Source organism: Mytilus edulis, chromosome 6 (assembly GCF_963676685.1).
Source record: "Mytilus edulis chromosome 6, xbMytEdul2.2, whole genome shotgun sequence".
NCBI lineage: Eukaryota > Metazoa > Mollusca > Bivalvia > Mytilida > Mytilidae > Mytilus > Mytilus edulis.
In genome coordinates this window covers 42,136,379-42,161,587 of record NC_092349.1, presented here as the reverse complement: position 1 = coordinate 42,161,587, position 25,209 = coordinate 42,136,379, and the positions used below count along the sequence as shown (strand labels likewise).

The 25,209-nt window shown below is 31.3% G+C and overlaps 1 protein-coding gene and 1 pseudogene across 1 annotated transcript in view; both read left to right on the top strand.

Moving 5' to 3' along the window:
• LOC139526092 (uncharacterized) overlaps positions 1 to 25,209 on the top strand; it is a 58,410-nt gene that overhangs the window by 14,362 nt on the left and 18,839 nt on the right. The window contains exons 3-5 of the mRNA XM_071321244.1: positions 1,813 to 1,909; positions 2,500 to 2,594; positions 12,483 to 12,551. The gene's annotated coding sequence lies outside the window, so the exon portion shown is untranslated. The remainder of the gene's footprint in view (positions 1 to 1,812; positions 1,910 to 2,499; positions 2,595 to 12,482; positions 12,552 to 25,209) is intronic.
• Positions 8,213 to 9,710, top strand: LOC139528954 (uncharacterized; annotated as a pseudogene).

Genomic DNA, 25,209 nt, shown 5'->3' with positions numbered 1-25,209 from the left:
TGCTATATAACCAGTGTAATTTTTCTGATTAAACGGTTGGTTCAAATTTTTTCAAATTTTTATATTTTTGTCAAAGGGTCAAAGTAAATACTTTGTCAAAATTTTAAGAAAATTAAACGAGCCAAATTAATTTTAGTTTAAGTGTTAGGTACCACCTTAAGTGAAAGAGTTTTTTTTTATGTTTTCATGATATGCTATTGTTTCTGAAAAAGGGAGAAGGTTTGGTACCATTAAAACGTTTAATCCCGCTGCAAATGTTTGCACCTGTCCTAAGTCAGGAATATGATGTACAGTAGTTGTCGTTTGTTTATGTAGTTTATACATGTTTCTCGTTTTTTATATAGATTAGACCGTTGGTTTTCCCGTTTGAATGGTTTTACACTAGTAATTTTGGGGCACTTTATAGCTTTTTGTCCGGGTTGAATGGTTTACTTTTATAAATTGTTATTTGGATGGAGAGTTGTCTCATTGGAACTCACACCACATCTTCCTATATCTATTAAATTAGCAATTGAGAATTTTTTGTGGAAAGCTCTGAAATAATATTCCAATCTAATTTTGACATTTTTTTTTGTCTGTTATATAAATATTTGTTAAGGTAATCAATCCATTTACTATTGATGCTTTTTTTCAATTTTGTCAAATTTGTCATACATGAACAACTATTTCGGTGAATATATATTGGCGAGGACTCTGAATAAGATAGAATCCATATTACTTATAAGCATTGGTCTAAAGAAGCAAATTAGAACTTCTTACACATTATTCGGTGTTAATTTTATTATCACTTATAAATCTTTACTGTATATTCATTATGAAAACATGCAATGTACCCACCATCAAAAAATTTAAGTTAAAACAATGTTTTTGTTCCTTTTTTTCAAATTAATCAATACATAGTATACGATTCTAATACATGAAACATTGTTCAAAAATTCTAATTTATAGTTTTCGTTTAAATAACCAATGTTATCACATAGTGTTACGATATGAGTCTATAGTTTTTTTTTAAGAGACAGTACCTACAAGATACACAAACAAAAAAAATATGATTTTTTAAAAGTGAAATAGTGCAATGCCAAAATGGTTCAATTTTGTCAAAATAAGCTTAGAAACATTAATGATGAATTATTCACGTAATAACCCGACTTCACTGAATCCGTATTCATATGAACCTCAATTACCCCTTAGATAGGGTTGGACAACGCACGAATTGTGTGCGTGTACGGGTTTTTAAAAACGAATGTCAACATTACAAGTGAAACAAAGGTAAATCATTTGATTGACTGATTCGATCCACAAAATCTCATTCGTATACAGGTGAAAACGATGATCTTTTTTTCTTTTTTTATCTATGTTATGAAATTAAATAGATCTTGAGAAATCCAATTGCATGAGTTCACTATTTATTTATATCTATACATATGTTTATATCGCTTATATGATCATCGGAGGTCTTCGGAGGTCAACTCAATAGTGAATTAGATGAACATCAATTTGACAATATTTTTTTTGTGCCATACCTTTTTTTGTTAATTAGGACAAGGATATTCTGGAATTGCTTTTCTTCTTTTATTAGTCATGGCACTATATATGTCTAGTAACTTTAAATTTCGTTTTTTTTTTTTAACTTATTCCATTTTCAATAATATACTAGTTATTGTGTTATCTATCTATTTAAGTACTTTGGAGTCATTTGTGAGTTCAATCTTAAACAGAAAACCTGTAGATCCTGTCGAATCTTCTATATAGCTTGTAAACGTTGGTTTACACTATACATGCATTCATCTGCGTTAAAGTGTTTTTTTGTAGAGTTGTGGCCAGAAACGAGTTGAACCTACACCAACGAGGACATGTGTTGAATGTTGCAATAAAGACCTTTGCAACACAAAAGGCTGTGGAGAACCTGGTTGGTCATTATTTTGTTGTAAACCAGTCACTTTCCATTTTAAAGCTCCTGAACTTTGTATTTGATTTGGCCTTCTAACTGTTTCAGTTATATAGGAGAAACGCGCATCTGGCGTGCAAAAATATATAGTCACCAAAGATATAGTCCGCTCTTTAAGTATTAAAAAACTCATAAAAAATACCAGGCGTAAATATTGTTCATATGATGATGTTGTGCTATATGTAAAATTTACAATGCTCTTGCCATTCCGACATTTTCTCATACTAAGAGGAAAATCGGAATGTTTTCAAGATTACCTTTTTTGAATTTGCAATTATGTTAAGGTCCTTTTTGGCCATATTGCTCCTTACATTGTATGTATATATACATCAACGGCTTTCAAATGTTAAGGTTCTAGCGTTCCAGGAGAAGAAAAACAAAAATGTAGTTATATACTAGCACAGGCTCGAAAAAGCTGTTGATGTACTTTAAGTTCCCGAAAATACCGGCTTAGTAGGCAGTGCTTCTTTAATACCATAATGTATACGCAAACCATTCCCCTTTCTGTCCAAGCTGACATCTGCATTTTGAACTATTTTTTCATGTTTTAGGTCATGGTAACCGTACTGGACACTTATGCTACAATTGCAAAGGTATTCTTACAAGTGATGAATGTAAACACGTAAAGGAATGTTTTCCGAATGAGGTACGGTACAATGTTAAACATAATACATCTGCAACGATATTGTACAGTTCTCTAAAGTATAAAGCTACAACGATATGGTACAGTTGAGAACGAGTATAAAATCGTCTGTAATTTTACTATTGTACTTGTTATATCTAAGTAAGCAACATTTTCTTCGTCTAATAGCGATTCGTTTGCGATTGTATAATACGTGCAATGCTAACAACACCCTGCAACTATTATACATCCTTTGTTGATTGAAAATAAAGCAGGATTTGCAATAAAGAAAAATGCATTTCATTACATTAATTTATGAAACATTTTGCAATGAAGCTTATAATTAGAGTTTAACTTTATTAAAGAAAGTCTTTATAATTTATGCCAAAACAGATAAATTAAATGTTTAAACAGAAACATAATATGTTTGATCTGTTTTTGTCGTGAATTGATTGAAAACATATCTAAGGACACACTCTTGGCAGTTCTTTTTATTCTAAACTTTTTTTTCTCATTTTTTGAAATAAGCTAAAATATATTTAAAAGTAAATTCAAAAGTTTACGTAATATTTAGCTGCTAGATGTATTGTCTGACTTCCATACTATTGATAATAGATATTTTCAATTCCTATATGGTAGTTATAAATACATTATTTATACTAGGTACGGTCCATAAGTCAGGAAATCAGTTTTGACCTGCAACTTCATAAAACCAGGTTTAATCATCCATTTTTCTACACAAGCAAATGAATTTTCTAAGTCTAATTTTTTAATTTGACAGTTGTTTTCCATTCGCTTGATGTGTTGGAGCTTTTGATTTTTTTCAATAGCTAAGGGAATTCCGATTTGAATTTTCCTTGGAGGTCGTTTTTTTTTGTTTTTATTCAGTAAATTTGAGCAAATGAAAATATCAAAGTTTAACCTCTCACTTAATATATGACATTCATATGAATTGCCGTTATATTGGCAATAAGGTGTAAACAAAACAAACATACATAATAGGTAAAAATATCAAAAAAAGGGTTTAGAATTTGGTGTTTTAATGCCACTCTTAAGCACCCATTTGGGCTATTTCGTGGCGGCCAGATTTTATTCGTAGAGGAAGCCAGAGTACTGGAGAAAACCAACGACCTTCGATAGGAAAACTGACAATCTTAGTCAATTAAGATTAGAGTGTAGTGCACCCGCACGAGCGGGATTCGAACTCACAACTTAACGTGTTAGCTGTCAAATTAGGGATACATCAGTCAAGATTGTGTTACGTAATTAAGATGATGAAAAACGTCAATACATAGAATCTATATTTCCAAACCATCATGTATTTTGGCGAATATTAATTAACAAGATATCTTCCAATGAACTTTTAAAGAAAGAAAAAAAAAACGAGACGTTCTTTGACATTACTCTGGTTCATCAATTCTCTGCATAGACACTGATGATGTTTCATAAAGTCTGAGAAGCAGCTGAGTACCGAATGAGTCTGAAAATGTATATCACATAATTATGCAGGTGATGTTTGTGTATTAATACTAAGATGGGAGAAATTGATAATTTGAAAATTAAATCGTTTCGTTTGTCATTAATTCCGGTACTCGTGATACTAGGAAGTCGTGCCTGTTTACTTTTTATTTAATTGCTAGTTCTATGGAAAATGAATTATTTGAAATATAATATTTGAAATGTCTACGACGTTTTCATATTTTCTATATGTTTTAATACTCATCATCTTCGTAATTGGTTTTGCTTTCAGTAATTTTAACTCGAGTCTGGTGTAGATAAAATGCTCTTCCGACGTAACAAATTATTGATCATTGTTACCTTGATGTTTTTGTATACTTAAACAGAGGATTTGTGGGAAGAGTTTAGCAATCGTATGCAAGATTAATTTTTTTTGCTACAAAATGTCATTAGAAAAGAGTAAAAACAACAAAACCGAAAACCAAGGCAAATTCAAGAAGAATGTCCTTAAATATAGTACTTGCAACCCGGGGCGTTACTGTTTGGCGGGTACTTGACTGATCAGTGATTAATCGGTGACGGATGATTGACTGGTCGATGAATGATCGGTGACGGGTTTCTTGACTGAACGGGGAATTATCGGTGACGGATGATTGACTGGTCGATGAATGATCGGAAACCAACGACCTGTGAATCCATTAGATACCTCAAATAAGCTATGTTTATTTGTGTTGATTGAAAATGCAACCATTTCTTTATTTTAATGAAAATCATGGACCGCCTTTGGAATTTATTATTCATCAGTTGTTTTACATTAAATATAAATATCAGAGAAAAGATGCTAAAATTTGTTTACATTGATTAAGAATGCAAACAAATCTTTTTTCATCAAATTATGCACTGTTGTTAGCAATGAGTTACTTCAAAATCATCAAGATGAGTTTTTTTGGATGAAATAGGAGGAAAAAGGTAAAGATAGTAAATATTTTGTTTGTGTTGAATAATAACTCAATCAATTCTTTTTTAATAGAAATTATTGACCGTCATTTGATTTGAACACTTTCTGTAGATCTTGATGATCGTTTTTTTTCATTAAATTTCATGAATATCCGAGAAAATATACCAAAATATTCCGATTGTTTAAATTACCGATAGATAATATTTTGATCAAACATAATGTAATGTACTTTGTAATTAGGTATTTTCAAGGCCATAACATAATATAAGGTTTTTGTTCAATAAATGTCAATCATATGAGGATGAAAATACTCAAACTTTTGTTTTTGTTGCTAAAGAATGAAATTTTCTATATTTTAAAAGAAATTTAAATCGGCATTTGATTTCAGTGTATTTTGTACAACATAATTGGATACTTTTCATAAAATATGCCGAATTTAGGAAAAAGATGTTTAAATTGTTTTCGCATTGCTGAGAGTGCAACTATTTCTTCTTTTATATCAGAAATGATGCAGCGGAATTTGCAACCTGTCGCTATAAATGCCTTCTAATAAGATATATTAATAATATAAGGACAAATTTAGTTAAATTTTGTTGTTGTTGAATAGAAATGTAATTATTATTGATTTCATTGTTTAAAATAGCAATAATTTTTAGCAATCAGTTATTTATTGCCTTTGGATAAGTTACTTTTAATAAAATTAAAATGATAAAGGAATAAAGATATTTAAAACCTTCTTTGTGATGAATAAGATATTGTTTTGCCTTATTTTATTGAGATTTAACAAAAACCTACATTGGATATAATTTGTGTTGGGTTGTTCCCCCCAAAAAATAATGAATTTTGAGGAATAATAATTGTTTTTGTTTGCATTGTTTTTTAGTGACCAACTTGCATATTTCTTTATTTCATCAAAAATATTCACAAAAATTTTCAATGAATGATCATTTCATTTCTTATCTTATAGCAGTTTCGGAAAATGAACGTAATCTTCGCGATAAACACCGTTTTAACACTCATCATAGATGTTAACGAAAATCCGAATTCTTTAAAACTATTTAAGTCAATTTTATCTGCATAGTTTTGTCCTCTTTCTATTATAATGTTCATGAGTCCAACATATACGCAGAAGAATTCAATCCGTCAGAAAGGTCAATCCTTCCGATCCGTCTGACAAAATCAAACAGTATCAATGAGGGACATTGGTCAATTGTACCCCTTAAATGATAACCCAGATGACAGTGCTGTAGTTCAGGTCCAACACAATCCAACACACACACAGCATCTTTTATCTCTAGCCTATATAAAATAAAAGTGTGTTGATATTTGTTTACATATAAATAATTATAAGTTTTGTTAATTGAAATGCAATTTACTTGTTGTTGAGTACCTGGATGTACAAACAGAGGTGGACATCTTTTCCCAAAAGATGGGGAATTAAAAAAGAAATGGTTAAATGCAATCAAAAGAAACTTTTATGAAGAAATACATAAGGAGTGGACACCAAGTAAAAGGAGTGTTGTTTGCTATGATCATTATTTTCAAAGTGATTATACATTAATTACCAGTTTTGGTAAGTGTATATTGAAATTAAATTCCAAAGATTAATACTTTTAAAAAATAATTTAAAAAAAGGTTTATAATTACGGAAGCGTATTAGCGCCACACATTTTTCCCTATCTTTGCGTTGTAACGCAAACCTTAGCGAAATAACGCAAACCTTTGCGTTATTGCGTTATAACGCAAACATTTGCGATATAACGCAAACCTTTGCGTTATAACGCAAATCTTTGCAAAATAACGCAAACATTTGTTTTATCTTATTTCTTATTTAAGATTCAAAGGAAATAGTAGTTATTAATGGAGGAGGCTGTATATATAAAAATTTATCATCTTTGTAGACATTGCAAAGTAAAATGCTGGAATAATTGGATCATATCATTGACTTATAATGAGCAGAATAATATAAGAAGATGTGGTATGAGTGCCAATAAGAAAACTCTCCATCTAAGTCACTATTTATAAAAGTAAACCATCATAGGCCAAAGTACGGTCTTCCAACACGGAGCATTGGCTAACACTGAAAAACAAACTATAAAGGCCCCCACAAACGATATCTATGTTACTACTAGTATATATATAACAAAGAAAATTGAGTAAATTGAGGTTATACCGAAGAAAAAAAATCAACCATACTAATATAGCTATAACCGAATATAAATATACTTCCAAAGCAAGCTCTCGTTTGAGAACTGTGTAAAGTAGGTTAGATTCAAACAAGCTACACTTAGAATGAAGATGTTTTATTAATAAAATTATGTTCTCTCTATTCAAATTGCTACCCAAGCATCTTAAAAATACTTCATAATATTGAAATGAAAATTCAATGACTTTCTATCAAAGAATCTTGATCATATTCTGAGATTTAAAAAAAAGTTTCCTTATTAATAATTCAATTTAAAGCAGAAAGATCATTTTGTCTATTTGACTTGGAGGTTTCACAATTGTATGACATTATTTTTGATCTTACAATTTGAATATGACTATATACTATACTATATCTATTTTCTTGTTAAATTATATACTTCTCTGATGCACATATAAGTCTTAATGTATGTATAATCGCACTTCAAGTATTCTATTATTCCTATGCATATTCATTATAATGATTTGGCCTTGTTTGTATGTTTCTTTTTTTATCTACTAGTAAATCACATCCGAAATGAATGACAGACGGACATATATACAAAACTTTATGAATAATTGATATCAAGATATTTGCGAGATAACGCAAATGTTTGCGTTATAACGCAAATGTTTGCGTTATAACGCAAAGGTTTGCGACATTTGCGTTATATCGCAAAGGTTTGCGTAAACGCAAATGTTTGCGTTATAACGCCAAGGTTTGCATTTTAACGCAAAAGGTTTGCGTTATAACGCAAAAGGTTTGCGTTATATCGCAAAAGGTTTGCGTTTAACGCAAAAGGTTTGCGTTTAACGCAAAGGGTTGCGTTATAACGCAAATGGTTTGCGTTATAAGGCAAAGGTTTGCGTTATAACGCAAAGGTTTGAGTTATATCGCAAAGGTTTGAGTTATAACGCAAAGGTTTGCGTTAAACGCAAAGATAGGAGAAAAAAATGTGTGGCGCTAATACGCTTCCGTATATAATACGCTCATGAAATTGTTTTTAATTCTTATTTTAAATCTCATAAAGGGAAGAATAAGATGAGAGCATTTGTTGCAATAGAAATGTAAATAGATGTTTTCTTTATTTTGTTAACTCATACAAAGATTTATTTGTAATGTGTCATCATTACATGTAGCATAATTTGTTAATTATCAATGCTTATACAGATAATGTACTTTCACATGCCATACTCTGATGTGATGATTTCTAACGTGTTTGTTAAATCTGTAAACTAAGCTGGATTAATGATAAACAGATAAAAAAAAAGTTAATTATCAGATCAACTTTTTTAATATTAATAGTCAATCAGTTATCTATTCTTGTAGGCACCGATGTTAGCAGAAAACAGTTAAAAAATAATCAGGTCCAACTGTATTTTGTTGGAAAAGAAAATTATCCTCAATCACCCCAGACAGAAACGATCGACTTTTAAAAAGAAACAAAACAAAAACTGAACTATCATTTACAGAAGAAAATATTGAAATAAATGATCCATCTACTTTTGATATAGGACGAGAAGTATGTGTCGAGTCTACGACATCACCCTTAGTTCCTGATGCAGAATCAGACATATTATATATCGCTGCTCCACTGAATAGTTAAATTTAGCTGCCAAACCCCATCCTGGGCTTCTCTTGTAATAAAACATTTTAGGCATAATGATGCTGGTGTATTGTTTTATACAGGATTGACAAATTACAATGGCTTTAAATTTGTCTTGCCTTTCTTTGAGAGGAAATATACCACATGAACTACATGTATAACAGAGCGGACCAACTTAATGTTGAAAATCATTTTTTTTAAAACCTTATCAGACTAAGAAGACACAAAACCAATGTTGAACAAAGTAGACTGTTTAGCATGTCTGAACATTCAGTGACTAACATATGGATCACATGGCTGAACTTTATGTTTGGGCAATGGAAGAAAATAGATTTGTGGCCAAGCCGTGATTAGTCCGCTTTTTTTAGTCCATCTGATTTCAAGTTGAAATTTCCATCAACCAGACTTCTTGTGGACAGAAATGCCTGTTTAGAAACCGAAGTCTCCAATTGCTCAACAGTCAAATTATTCCAAATACAAGAACAAAAATACAGATACAGTCTTGGTGAGATGCTTATCCAGTGGTCTGGTGTCTTAATTATGTTCCTGATTCATACAGGGGATTAGTTAGTGATCGTCAAATAGTGGAAAGGAGTTTTCTGACAAACTTATGTGATCATCCTGGGGATTCCATTATTTCAGATAAAGGCTTCAACGTTCATGACTTGTTTACACCAAGTGACGTAACTATTAATATTCCAACATTTTTAAAAACGTAACAGAATAACTGGGAAAACAGTTTTATTAAAGAGATAGAAAAATATCCAGTAAGCGTGTCCACATTGAAAGAATCATAGGATTAGCAAAGACATTTAAAATCCTTACCGTTACAATGATCAGAACAGAAACAAAACTTTCATTACAAGTGACATAATTTTTGTAGTTTTTATGCTTTGCAATTTTGGGCAATGTATCATTCCAAGACATGCGTAATCCTAAATATAACAAAATGAAGGTGTAAAAGAACTTGCATTTTAAAATATATCGAATTTATAAACAATATGTAAAGCCTTTAAACATCATGCACATGCGTACATTTAATAGTCTATGCATATTATTCAATATCCATTTGTAAACAATGAAAATATTCTTCTATTGATAAATTGAAATCACATGTGCCACCAGGAATACTTATCATAACAGCTGTACATAAATTTGTCAAGAACTACCTGCTCAAAATATTTTAAACAAAATGAAGTTACTTAAAGCATCTTTCATTTCAACAATAAATCTGTCATTTCTTGAATTGTTATTAATTTGTGATCTTCATGTGTGTGAACAAAGTTGCATGTTTGTTTTCCAGTGCAAAACAGTTGTCCTTTTAATTGATAGTAATAATTATGTTTCGGTCCAAAATAAACACCCCATTTACCTCGGACAAGTAAGGAACAGATTGTGGTGTGATCAATTTATTTCGTGCAGTATACGGACATTTGATTTCTAACAATGTATGGTGTCAGTTAATCCATCTGGAGAAGCAGCTAGAAAAGGATGCATTTTTAACACAAATAATCCACATTTTACAGCTTCTAGCCTCGTAATCGATTCATATTTCACTTTTACTACTGGTTCATACTGTCTACCATGCTTGATAGTTGCTGTATATAATACAGAACTCCTTGTATATGATAAAACAAGTTTTTAAAAGTCTGTCCGGTCTGTTGCCTTACATATTCTGCCAAAATTTGAAGATGTCAAACGCTTGTATCTCTCATAAAGCCATTGTTTGTTTTTAGATTGATCTACTGTTAAAGCCTGTATTGAAGTTATGTCTTTATCTGAAATTTGAAATAATTTGTTTTCCTTTAGCCAGCGTTCCTCAGGTGAAAGCTTAATATAGTCATGATCTACTGCAATGACATACGGATTAGCTGGTTGAAAAAGGTGTGATGTAGGAATGGCCCAATGTTTGGATGGTTCAAACAAATACTAGTATTCCTAAAATAGTCATTATATCCAATAACACTGCGAAACTTTTGCGGCCGTGGATCAAATCTTACATTCAAAGCCTCGTTTGCAATTGGCAATTTCTGAGCTTTTATATGTGAACCAGAAAATGGCTTACAAAGATGAAAAGCTTGTAGCCGTTGAGTTCAAGTCTCTTCTGTCCTCAACTTCTTGAAACAGGGTCCATTCCAACGAGGACTTCACATACATGTTTACAATGAGCTGTTGGGTCTATACCTGCAACACTTTTACACTGTGTCTCTATGACAGTTAGTTCTTTATTTTTTCAAACATCAACCTTGTATGTGATTTTTTCTTTTCATCTCAGCATGACACTCTGATCATTGTCAGGCCCCAGTCTCAAGTATTTCAAAAAATCTGTTGTTATACAATTGCTTAGCTTTAGTGTCCGGTGTTTTTCCAATTGGTTCCAGGTATATGTCTATTGATTGTGATGTAAAATTTGAGAAGTCTGTCTCTGATTTCATATTTATACATATAGAAGAAGATGACAATGTCATGTTAAATTCATCATCAGCAGTTTCTTTTCCAAAGTTCTGATTTCTGTCATACGATTCCAGTCTAAGAATAAGTAAATATATATGCATTAAATCGTTGGAAAATCCATAAAAAATTGCAAATAGCTACTTTAGACATTGCCTTAGATTTATTTTAAATCTATATTTAGCTACTGAAGAGAACTGTTTTTTCTGAAATATACGATTTTCTTTAAATATGTTTGAATATGCAATAAATTTAATTATATCGAAAGAGACTTCCATATTCCAGTTTATACGTGAAGAGAGACAAATAAATAAATATATATACACTTTAAATTAATCATATGAATATTAAAAACCTACCTTTCAATTAATTCTCTTTTACTTCCTGATACACGTGCACTTCTTGTTTTTAATTCTTATTTAAGCTCAGGCATTGTCCAGCTTCCTTAATTTGACATATTGGTAGTGAAATCGACTATTAAACACTTTATAACAAATAAAAATGTAACAAAGGAATTTATAATATCTAAATTATCAGTGCATAAAATGTTTGTGTAAACTGTATCAATGAATACTGACTGTCTTAAAGTACAACAGATGTTGTTGGACCTGATCTAACATAGCGCCATCTGTAACTAAGTGGGGAAATCTTCACCAATGTCCCTCATTAACGGACTTGCTGAAGACATTTCCCGAATAAATTGTGGGTTAAAACCCATTTTATTAGCTAACTTAACTCCCAACTTGCACGACAGTTATTTATCATTCCGTTATGTTGATATATCTTGGTAAGCAACCAAAATAGATGGATTTAGGTTATGATGACAATAAATGGCAGCTAGTGGCCATAATCTGTGTAAACGTAAACAAAATATATAACAAATAGTAATGAATTTGTCATAAATGCAAGTATACATTGTATAACCAGACTGGCGTTTCGTCTACAATTGACTCACTCGTGACGTAAATTTGACAATGACGTCACAAAAAAATGGTCTGCAACAATTAATTTGATTTATTTCAGGAGGTTATTAAATATTTCATGTTTTCTTAAAAATGTATGGAACTCCATCATTCTATATCTTGAGACCACCATTTAATCATTGGATATCTTTAAATGTTAATAGATTAAAATAATTGCATGACCTCCACAATTTGATTTAAGGATTCAGGAGTTCCTTAAATTCTTCAAGTTTAACCTCTTCAAAACTATACGTTTTTTTTTTTCTAGTTTATATATTTATTTTCAAAACAGGTCTGTTTTATTGAAGAAGGAAAAGCTTTCAGTGAAAGTTTCTTCACAAGTGGGTGTAAAGACAGACATGTAAGTAAACTAAAATTAGTACGAATCACTAAATGTATCAACTAGAAATTGGAAAGGCTACTTTCATATTCGAAACAAATAGGTCTTAATTCAAATCACTTACATAGTAATTAAAAAAATATATACTAGAATGTAAGCCTGAATATGTTGACAACCAATGGTATCTATATAACATTTCCAAACACATTTAATATTTGACCAATCTGATCATATATGTAAAAAAGATTTTTCGGAATCCTCTGGATTCGTCGAATTATTACACATCTTCTCAAATTGAAAGCTGACATTTCATTTGCCGATTTTGATAATTACCAAAACTAAGTAAAACTAAGTGTTATAAGATCCTTGTAAACAAAGTTTGGACACCGATATGTTAAACTAAATGAATAGTTTGATTCTAGGTAGATAATTCTCCATGATACATGTTCAAATCTATTAGCTGTGATATAGTATGGTTGTGTATGCATAGGCTTTGATTAAATAAAATTTCAAGAAATATACTTGTTAATTGAACTTGACCAAAATTAGCTTTATCAGTGAGATAACAGATTCTTGAAACGGAGGATAAAAGAAGTTCTACTTGGTTGAACACAATCTATATGTTGACCAATTCGTACCTCATAAAAGTTGATATGTTGACCATTTCGTAACTCATAAAAGTTTATATGTATGCAATTTCATACCTCGTTGAAGGTTTATATGTGTTTCATTTCTTGGTTCATTTATTTGTATTGTAGTCCTGTAATGTTATGTTGTTATTTAATGTTATATGTAACATTTCTTTTAAAGCGGGAGTTTAGGAATGCCACAAAACCAGGTTCAACCCACCTTTTCTTTCTTTCAAAAAATGTCCTGTACCAAGTCAGGAACATGGCCATTGAAATATTACAGTTCAATTCTATGTGTGTTACATTTTAACGTTGTGTTTCTGTTGTGTCGTTTGTCTCCTCTTATATTTGAGTGTGAATTTGCATTGCTATAAGACGTGTCACGGTACTTTTCTATCCTAAGTCATGTATTGAGTTTTAATGTTATATATGTTATTCTAATCGGATTTTGTCTGATGCTTAGTTCGTTTCTGTGTGTGTTACATTTTAATGTTGTTTCTGTTGTGTCGTTGTTATCCTCTTATATTTGATGTGCTTACCTCAATTTTAGTTTATAACCCGGATTTGTTTTTTTTCTATCGATTTATTAGTTTCGAACAGCGGTATACTACGGTTGCGATTATTTAAAACAGTCTGAACGACTTTTTACTGAGCGGTAGAGGTCACGAGAAAATATGCAATATATCTTTTAATCTATTGGTTAATTTTCCTCATATGTTTAGAGTTGATACGAAATAGTAATTAAACATGTATTTATCAATGACGCACGAAATAGTAGGTACTTTTGGCCCATAGGGTACGAAATGGTTTATATATGTAGGTACGAAATGGGAAATGTTGGATATGAAATTGTCATTTTGGGCACGAACTGGTAATTTTGGGCACGAAATACCAGAGATACGAAATAGTAAATGCACGAAATGACTTGCTACCAAATAGCAAAATTATAAAAAAAATATATGGATATGTAAAACTATTCTTTTCTATTGGTCTGCTCGATTGTTCAGTTTATAAGCACATATATACCGCAGTAACTTAACAATGCTGTTGTTACTCAGTTGATAAGTTTTGCATTTTTTAACGACCTATAGATAATACATGACATCAAAACATACGTTATTGAAAATAGTACAAATTTGTGTTGCACAGGAGGTACCAATTTTACTCATAGTACATCTCTAGCAAGCAGAAGCAGACACACCGAGAGCATTAATTTTCCAAAACACTTATCAATTATTATTTACGCAGTTTTTGAAACTCCAAGTACAAGTATAATGATAACATAATTGTTCGCCGACCTAGTTCTATTCATTGAATAAGACCGAGGGACAATGCTAGTTTTCTTGTCTACATTGTAAGGTAAATTCACCATTGGAATGCAATGTGTCGCACGTCATGAGTCAATAATTCAACCAAGGATAACTTGGCATTACTCCTGTCCTTTTTACACGTTATATAGTCATAGCTTATAGTATGAATTAAAAAGCTTTGGCTTACATAATCATAAACAATATCAATTTTTTTAAAGAATCTATAGTAGAAAAAACCTTACATTTCAGAGTAACAAATTTTATCGTTTTTTCTGCTCTGATATTACATAATATAATGTAGAATAATGGGTGAGCATGCATACATTGTTACTTTTCTTCTGTATCAAAAATACACCCCGTCAAATTACATATATCTGATTGTTTTCTTATTTTGAATATTCAGTGTAGGGCCTTGGTGAACGTGTGGTCTTTATAGTTACTTCTGTGTTGGTGCACTTTACTCCAATCCTTTTTGACTAGGATTGTCAGTTTTCCTACCGAAGGTCGGTGGTTTTCTCCTGGAACTCCTGGAACTCCAGCTTCCTCCACAAATAAAAACTGGCCGTCACGAAATAGTCCGAAAGCGGTGCTTAAAAGTGCCGTTAAATAAAACAAAAAACAAAAAAAACAAAATCAAATCGATATTTAGTGAGACTATCTTAGAATGACACTTTCTGAGCATCTGCTTTCAAGATTGTTTGTCTTTGTTGGGTGTTGTAAAAAAACATATTTTTCTTGTGGTTGAGGGGGCGGGCAGTCTTGTTCTCTGTATATTGCTTTTCCGATTTCGTCTCCGGTATTTTACTTCTGATAAGTCTTATTGATCATTTGAATACACGGAGCACGATTTTGACCTTCCAGTCAAAGGAACAAGAAGACTTAAAACAATATTTCAAGGTAACATACAATGTAGGGTAATATAGTTAAATATTTAGGATTATAATCGGTGCGCCTGTATCATCACAACAACGACTTCAAAATTATGCAGACATGTAACATGTACACAGGGTAAGCGTGTCTGCTTCTATTTTATAATGAGTCCGTTACCAGTTTGATACTGGATCCAAAATGTTCTATATACAAAATATATAACAATTAAACTTTATTCATAAATTAACGTCAATTAACCAAAACATGTACAACTGCTCTTTACAATCTCAAATAAACTATCTATAAACTAATCTACTTAAAATATATCCACTGGTACAAATTTGTTCTGGGTCAGGAACAAACAGCTGAATGTAGATATATTTGCTGCAACTCATTTAAAGCCTTCTTCTCAAATGAGAAAGGTAAATATGATAGATATACTTACTGGATGTGTGATTGAAGCTATTAATTTTCTCCTTGATAATATTAATGTACGTTTCGGCAACAAAGTTTATCGACAGGTTGTAGGTATCCCCATGGGAACTAATTGTGCCCCTTTAATAGCAGACTTGTTTTTGTACTGTTACGAATCATAGTCTATGACTAAACTCAGTAAAGACCCGTCGAAATTGCATTTAATTGATAAATTCAACAACACTTACCGTTATCTTGATGATATTTTTTCGTTAAAAATAATCAAGAATTTTCTCAATATACTGCTGAAATTTACCCCAAGGAACTTACTTTAAATAAATCAAATTTATTTGGTAATAACTGTCCTTTCCTGGATTTATATATTTCGGTTTTAAGGGCATACGATACAGTTACAGGGGAGGTCATGACGTTGCTAACGTAAAATGTTATTTTCGCGACGTCACTCTGACATATCGGTAAAAGATGCATTTTTCGACTGATTTTTATCATTCAAACTGATTTAATTTGAAAACGAGTGCATGGACCCCCATTTTTTAAAATGACATTTTGTTTCATTTTGCAGGGAGATTATATGGACCAAACTTTATAAAACTGTAAATAGTGCAATTTTTTTTAATTTTGATAAATATACAGCAAAAAATGACGTTTTTTTTTCTCAATTCATGACCATTTGATAAATATGAGTCATTTCTGAACAAAAAATGCATACATTTTTAGAATACTTATAAAAAACAGACATTACAAATTATTTAACAAAAAAACAATTTGTGTTTATCTTTTAAAACAAAAAAGTTGTGTCTTTCTTTCAAAAAGGAAAATACGGCCGCACATCCAAATTTTGAGCAAATATACAATATTTCGACCTCATTTACCTCAAAAAGTAGCACATGAAGGTATAATTTTTATTACATATTTGATTTAATCAGGTAAAAAATAGCCTATATGGAAATTTTCATCAACTTGTAAATACGGGATCAAAACTGTATCGTATGCCCTTGAGCGGGAAACTCCACACTAAAATTTACGACAAAAGAGACGATTTTTCGTTCCCTATTGTTAATTTTCCATTTTTAGATGGCGATGTTCCTTTGACACCATCTTACGGTGATTATATTTCACAACTTGTTCGCTATGCCCGTGTCTGTTGTGACGTTTTTGATTTTAACGAACGCAACCTATGTATTACTGGTAAATCATTAAACCAGGGATATCGTTATCAAAAATTACTTAAAACCTTTACTAAATTTTTCCATAGATATAAAGATTTGGTTTTGAAATTTGGTTGTACCTGTAGAAAACTTATTTCAAACGGGATAGCACATCCTCATTTTTACGGAAATGTTGTTAACCGTGCCCGGAAATTTAGAAATGATCCATGTAAACTTGTCGCTCCTTTAAATAAACTTATTATAAAAGGTTACCTATTCAACACTGTGATAAGATCATTGAATATTGTTTTTATTGGTATAAATATTGATTGTGTTATCAGTAAAATAAAAGCTAACTATATATTACTAGTATGCTATATACATATACATATTCATGGATCTACAATTTGTCGATACCTGTAACTTGGCATTGCACAAGGTCATGTTTTTCTCTGGCTGTTTATGACGTCTTTAACACTAAATCCATTGGATGTTGGATGTGTACGGATTGATAGTTTAGTCTTAGATGCATGATTTTTTTATTGGTTATTAGAAGCTTTGAACTAGCTGTCAGATAACTGCGAGTACTCTCAGATCTGTTCATTGTGTCTTTTTGTGTCGGGATGTATAAGTACCCGGCCACGTCTACTTGTATTTTTGTCCATCTGATGAGTTAAGCCTTTTTCAACTGATTTTTATTTCGTTCTTATGTTGTACTGTTATACCACTGTCCCAGGTTAAGGGGGAGGGTTGGGATCCCGCTAACATGTTTAACCCCGCCACATTATTTGTATATGTGCCTGTCTCAAGTCAGGAGCCTGTAATTCAGTGGTTGTCGTTTGTTTACGTGTTACATATTTGATTTTCGTTCATTTTTTTTTTTTTTTTTTTTTTACATAAATAAGGCCGTTAGTTTTCTCGTTTGAATTGTTTTACATTGTCTTATCGGGGCCTATTATAGCTGACTATGCGGTATGGGCTTTGCTCATTGTTGAAGGCCGTACGGTGACCTATAATTGTTAATGTCTGTCATTTTGGTCTTTTAAGGATAGTTGTCTCATTGGCAATCATACCACATCTTTTTTATATTGAACTCCTGGTACAATAATGTACCCTACAAGTTTACACACTTGTCTTTGTTCTGTTGGTACAATTATGTACTTTACAAGGTGGTCACACAGACTCACACTTGTCCTATACGGTACAATACGGTTCAGCTTGTAAACGTTCAAGTCCGTATTTCTAACAGGCACCAACCTGTTCTTTATTACCTAAGCGTAATAATAACACTATATCTATTTTATAAGAGACAGCTATCTCGAATATAAACTTACCGTACCGTATGTCTCCAAAGACTTATGACAATCGACCTTGAGCTAGGAATCTCTCCTGCTTATATACCCCGATTTAAACTGTACCAGTCTTGAAGGAGGGGTGTTCTATCAAAGTGCCTTCTTACCAGTATCTGAGTTTCCTAAGGAACACCCCTTTACATTTGACCTGACCCAAAGTTTACTCGCGAAACATCTTATTCTTTTCTATGTTTATTAAAGTCTTATACAAATGTATAAAATGACGCTTCTACCGAACTGTAACTAATGTAAACAATTAACCTTATATACAAAATCATTACATAACTGATGCCTCAAAAACACATGCGCATGTCTAAGATAAAACTAACAAGATATAAATGTTCTACACAACTACTTTAATACAACAACATAAAATCTAAATGGATCCTTCAACTCGGTTATCTTTATCCTTTTTGAGTCTTCACGGTAACTTGTCTCAGTTTTAAGAGTCTTGGTGTAAAATATAGGATCCATTTGACACCACAAGAAACAGAAAGCTTCCTCTTTGAGCAAGTAGGACAAAGTGTCGTCTGTTGAATACCAATATCTTTAACAATGTTATTGTTCTCTAAAGATTCAATCTGATCAACACAAGAGTCTTCTCTTCTTTCCTGAACCGAACTTCTAATATCAACTGTTTCATTGGAACCTTTCATAGAAATGGGTTTAATATGTCTCTTCTCGGCCTCTCAACGTCTTCCAGGTAGTCTTGACGAGGTCTGTTGTCGTATGGTTCTACCTACGTGCACTGCTGAAACAGCTATAGGATCATCATTACGACAAACAACTTTCCTGGTGGTTTCATTCTCTTTTTCTACTGTTACTTTAATTAAATCATCAGAATATATTTCTCACTTTATTTCTCTGGAGTTACTTCGGTGTCATCTTTGTCAGTCCCATTTAATTCACTTTCTTATGACTCTGTTTCCGAATTTGTTTTAATAACTTCACCAGGGTCCTGTCTTTCCCATTCTTCAACAGGCAACGTTGACTCGTTTACAGCAATGTCTTGAAAATAAGGAGTCTCTATAGGGACGTTTTCAGCTGTATCATTTTCAGTGTGTAATGGAACAAAAGTGTTATTATCCGATTCTGTCCTTAATGTCTGTTTGTTCTTTTTCTTACGTCTGTTGACATGTATGACTTGTGGTTTCCCTCTGTATCCACAGTCAACTTTATATATAAGGTCACCATATTTGTCGAGAATTTTAAAAGGACCTTTCCAGAAACTAGTCAGTTTTGAAAGACATCCCAGGTTTTTTTACTGGGAAATAGACGATAACATCATCATTTTTTCTGAAATTTTGGTATAACAATTTGAGGTCATGATAATGTTACTGCCCTTTTATTTTACGTCTGACAAAGCTGTGGGAGATTTCTAACTTTTCCCAAGCCTACTTATGTGCAGGGATATCTTTAACGGATGGTGGCATTTTATACATGATGTCTAAAGGGGTTGATAGCACTCTACCTAACATGAGACTATTTGGCGTTTGCCCAGTCGTCTCGTGTTCGGATGTCCTATATGCCATCATAACAATAGGAATTTATTCATCCCAGTCTCTCTGGTTCTGTTCCACAAATGAACTTAACATTGTTGCATTTTTTTTTTATTTTTTTTTTAACAACATAAATAAATATTTATTGCAAATATTGGCTTGCTACAATATCATTCAGGAGTCCAAGCTCCTCCTGATGTTCCCTGTTACAATCCACTAATCACGCAGGGTAGTGATTAGTTGTAAAATACATATTTCATTTTTTTTTTACATCATATATATATTAAATAATATCACTTAATATGTTTTTTTTAATAGTTGCTAAAACATTACTTTTAATTTTCAAACATACTTTTCTATTGAACTCATTGAGAAAAATTGAGAAAACGTTGACGTTTTTGGTCTTTTGATCAGATATGTAGTAGGCTTTGTAAATTGAAAAACCCACAATTGTTTAAAAATAGTTCAAGTCAAAATATTCTTCCTGAGAAGTTTTATATCCAAATACTAAGTGTCTTAGTTTTATCTTAAAAGTTATTTTACTGTTCTTTAAAACTTCATTTATTTTATTCCAAAAAATATTTAAATACGGACACAGTATAAAGAAGTGATCATAATCTTCTTCTTGTGTACAAATATTACAAGAACTATTGTTTACAATTTTCCACCTGCATAAAAGTTTCTTTGTAGGTAGAATATGTTGTAGTAATTTCGACCTAAAAATTCTAAGTTTATTTTCTTTTAAATATCTGAATAAAAATTTATATAGAGAGTTTTGATATAACACATCATCTATATCAAATAGACGCAGCCATTTTTTTGGTCCAATAGCTGGTTTATTTGTTAATGCTTCTAATTTTATAGGTAAACCATCCAATATAAATTGGTTTCTTTTTATATTAACAATACTTTTTATAGAATTTTCCGATTTTAAAATTGCTGCCCAGTCTTTTGGTAAAGATTTCTTTACTAAATTAATTTCAGCTATCCAGTTTGATTTATTTTTTAGTTTACTGTCTTGAGAAATACAGCCTTTTTCATCTATGATATCATTTACATAAATAAGATCGCTTTTAATCCAATTTTTTAAAAATTTAATAAATTTATTGTTCCATAATATTTGTTTTCTTATATCAGTAAATGTTTCGGTTTTTTTTGTTAGACCTCCACCAGTTAATTTCCAACATTTAATAATATCTTTATAAAATTCTGGGATATTTTCTATGTTTTCGTCTGTCTTATCCTCACTGTTTGTTTGAAACACTAACCAGTTTGACCCAAAATTATAAAAATAGTATTGAGGTATAATTGCCCACCCTCCTTCACAATCATTTACTTGTCTTTTTACCCACATAGCTTTTAAAGCAGTGAAATAACTTCTGATGAGCAGTGAAATAACTTCTGATATCTATCATATCCAATCCCCCCTATTCATATGGACCAATAATTGAATTTCTTTTTACTTTATCTGGTTTATTATCCCAAACAAATTTAAAACAACTTTTTTCTATTTCTTTTAAAAATTTCTCTGGAACTCTGCAAGCAAATCCCACAAAAGTAAAAATGGGCACAATTAATGTTTTAATTATCAAAATTTTTCCAAAAATAGTCAGATTTCTTTTTTGCCAAGAACAAAATAATTTATTCATCTTTTCAATCTTATTTTCCCAATTTAGCTTTTCACATTCCTCTCTACAATGCCCAAAGTAAATGCCAAGAGTTTTAACTGGTCCATTGCTCCAGTTGATTCCCTCAATTTTGTCTTTACAAGATTTAAGCTTTCCTACCCATTACCCCTCTGTTTTGTTTCTGTTTAATTTCAGTCCTGAATAAGAACCAAAAATTTCAATTTCATTCATAGCTACTTGAACATCATATTTAGAACAACAAAATAAAGTAGTATCATCTGCCAGTTGCGAAATTTTTGTAGTATGGTTTTTGCAGTCTAATTTTACTCTGATACCTTTAAAGTCATCAGAAACGAGTGACTGGTGAAAAATAATGTTTATCCAATTCTTGAACCAATGCATGTATACATCCTAAACTAAGTCCTCTGTGCACGATTTTATCATTTTTTACGCAAATATATCGTATATTCGTCAATTTTTTAAATTTCTGTCTGTTATGATTTAACAAATATGGCTACTCATTAAATGCCGTGTTTTGAAGCCGAAGTTTACCGATTGTCACCTTATAGTAAATAATCAACAAAAAGCATGGGTTTTAGCACGTGTTTAACATATACAATCAGGTAATTGTTTATTTTAATGACAGATTCATGCGTATTGCTACCTCCGGATTTTTACGAGGAGGGTCACGCTTAGGTCACTATGCATAACGGAAAATATGTCGGCGAATTGCTTCCTGGCAGCAAGCAATTAAAAATAAGTAAACTTCTTCTAAATGGGGACAAATTAAAGAATTTTCCTCAGAAAAAAGTATATGTACATAGAATGAAATTCAAAACAGTGTGGCTGTGGCCATTGATTGACACATTAAATTCATCCATTGACTGGGACAATTTAAGTGAACGTTTGTATGTAACGACCACAGCTGCTCATTATGTACTTTTTAAAGACACTTAAACTATGGGGTCACCAAAGGTTCTCAACACCTTAATAAAGTAGTTCGAAAAATTAATCAGAAATAACACGATGTTTTGATTTATACCAATTATATAAATCAAAACATAAAGGTTATTCCTGATTAATTTTTCGAATTATTTTATAATTAAAGGCGTTAAGAAACCTTTGGTGACCCCACAGTTTAAATGTCTATCGTAGGTACGTCGTTAACAGTGGTCGTTACAGACAAACGTTCACGTAAATTGTCCCAGTCAATGGATGAATTTAATGTGTCAATCAATGGCCACAGCCACACTGTTTTGAATTTCATTCTAAGTTGTATAATGAAAACTATCCATTAAGTTTTAAAAAACATATGCATATTTTTTTTTTAATTTGAGGTTTCATATGACTTTAAAATCAGTATTGTTTCTTAATCTTGAAGCCATAATTTCCACAGATAAAACAAATAATAAGGCAGATAAAGGACATCCTTGACGTATACCCCTTGTGTTTTTAAAGACCTCAGATATCCAACCATTATTCATTATACATGTTTGAATATCGCTATATAAAGTCTTAACCCATGTTATAAAGATTCATTAAATCCAAAATGTTTTAAAACTGAAAACATAAAATTACATTCTAGAGAGTCGAACGCTTTAGAAAAATCAACAAAGACTATAGCCCCTCAATTTTGTATAAATCAGTAAAATCAATAATATCTTGTATCTGTCTAAGATTAAAACCAATAAATCTATTTTTAACATATCCGGTCTGATCTTCTTTAATAAGTTTTGGTAAGATTTTTTTCAATCGTTGTGCCAGAGCGTACGATAGAAGTTTCATGTCAATATTTAAAAGAGAAATAGGACGGTAATTATCTAGTGACAATGGATCACCTTTTTTTAAACAAAAGCGTTAATACACTTGTACGCTGTGAATATGTAAGGGTTTGATCTTTATATCCAATGTTAAGAATGTTTACTACTATGAACTTTAAGTTATCCCAAAATTTTCTACAAAATTCAACGGTTAAACCGTCTAATCCAGGGGATTTATTAAGTTTCATTTTATAAATAGCCTCTGAGCATTCTTCTACTGTAATATCCCCATCGCAGAGTGATTTCTCATTTTTATCCATTTCTTTATCGAGTTTTGTCTCAAATATATATTTGTCGCTTGATGTTTTATCAGGGCTTTGCGTCGAGTATAACTTTTTATAGTATTCTCTAATACTACAAAGTATATCACTTTGATCCGTTAAAATCTCACCATTTTCCCCTTTTAATTTATTGATTGACTTTTTAACCTGTCTCTGTTTTTCTAAACCTAAAAAGTACGAGTTATTTTTGTCCCCAAATTCAACCCATTTCTCTCGTGATCTTATTTGAGCCCCTTGAGCCTTTTGTTCATAAATTTTGGCAATATTATTTTCAAATTCTTCAATATCTTTATCTAAAACGTTATCCTCAGATTCTTGTTCATCTCTAATTTTCAATTTTATTTCTAGTTTTTTTTTAAGAGTTGGTAAGTTTTCTCTTGTAAATTTTGCTTTAGATTTACAATAAGCTATAGTTGCCTCCCTTACCCTTATTTTAAATATATCCCATGCTAAACCAAGGTTTTTTAAATTACGATTACCCATAAAGCAGCTTTCCATTTCTTTATTAACTAATTGTATGAAGTCATTATCTTCTTATATAGAATTATTTATTTTCCAGTACCCCCTTCCCTTTTTTGATGCACCAGTTCTAAACTTCATAAAAACACTTTGATGATCCGTAGAATCAATAACTGCAGTTTTAATTATACAACATTATACTAGTGGTATGAAATCTGAACCTATCAGAATCATATCAATCCTACTTGCCTGAGATTTATCTTTTCTTCGCCAAGTATATTGTTGTTTATTTTGTTAAGTTATTTTTTATTAAATATTTTAAACTATTTACTGATTGGACATTTTTTTTTACTTCTGAGCGAGTATTTTTCCTGTCTATCGCTTTCATCGTATCATTGAAATCTCCTCCCATTATCGTAATTCCTATCCCTTGTTCTTTTATATTATTTACTTTTTTGAAAAATATATTTCTATTACTTTTACAATTAGGTGCATATATACACATTAGTGTAAAAACGCTTTCATCAATTTCTACATTTAAAAGAATTAATCGTCCATCTACCTCGTTATGTTTATTTATCAACTTATAATTCAGTGACTTTTTTATTAGAATAGCCACACCCCTACTAGAGGTCGTTCCGTGACTGCAAAATATATCAAATTCTGAATTGTTTCTAATTTCTGTTTCTATATTTTCATCAAAATGAGTTTCTTGTAAAAAACAAATAGAACTATTTTGACATTTAATCCATTCAATTAATCTGTCTCTTTTGGCTTTATTTTTAGTACCATTTAAATTTAAACTACTTAAGTTTATTAGAGATTTAGATGCCATTTCAAAATATAGTTACATATAATTGTATTATTTCCTCACAAAACTGTCCATGCCTGCAAACAATACAATTAAAACACATGTTTATAACAATCATATAGAAATCAACAATTTATATCACTCTATTAATTTCTATAAACATAAACAACATGTTGCAAGAGTCTTATTAAACCTTTCCACCATACCATCAGATTTTGAATGATATGGAGTGGTACGTGTTTTCTTAATGTTTAGAATACAACACATCTCTTGAAACAACAAGCTTTCAAATTGCCTGCCTTGATCTGAGTGTATCCAATGAGGAACACCAAAATCTCACAATGACTTCTTCAACTATAATCTTAGTCACAGCCTTAGCTTCCATATTTGGCATGGCAAAAGATTCCGTCCACTTTGTAGTCAGAAACTACCAAGAT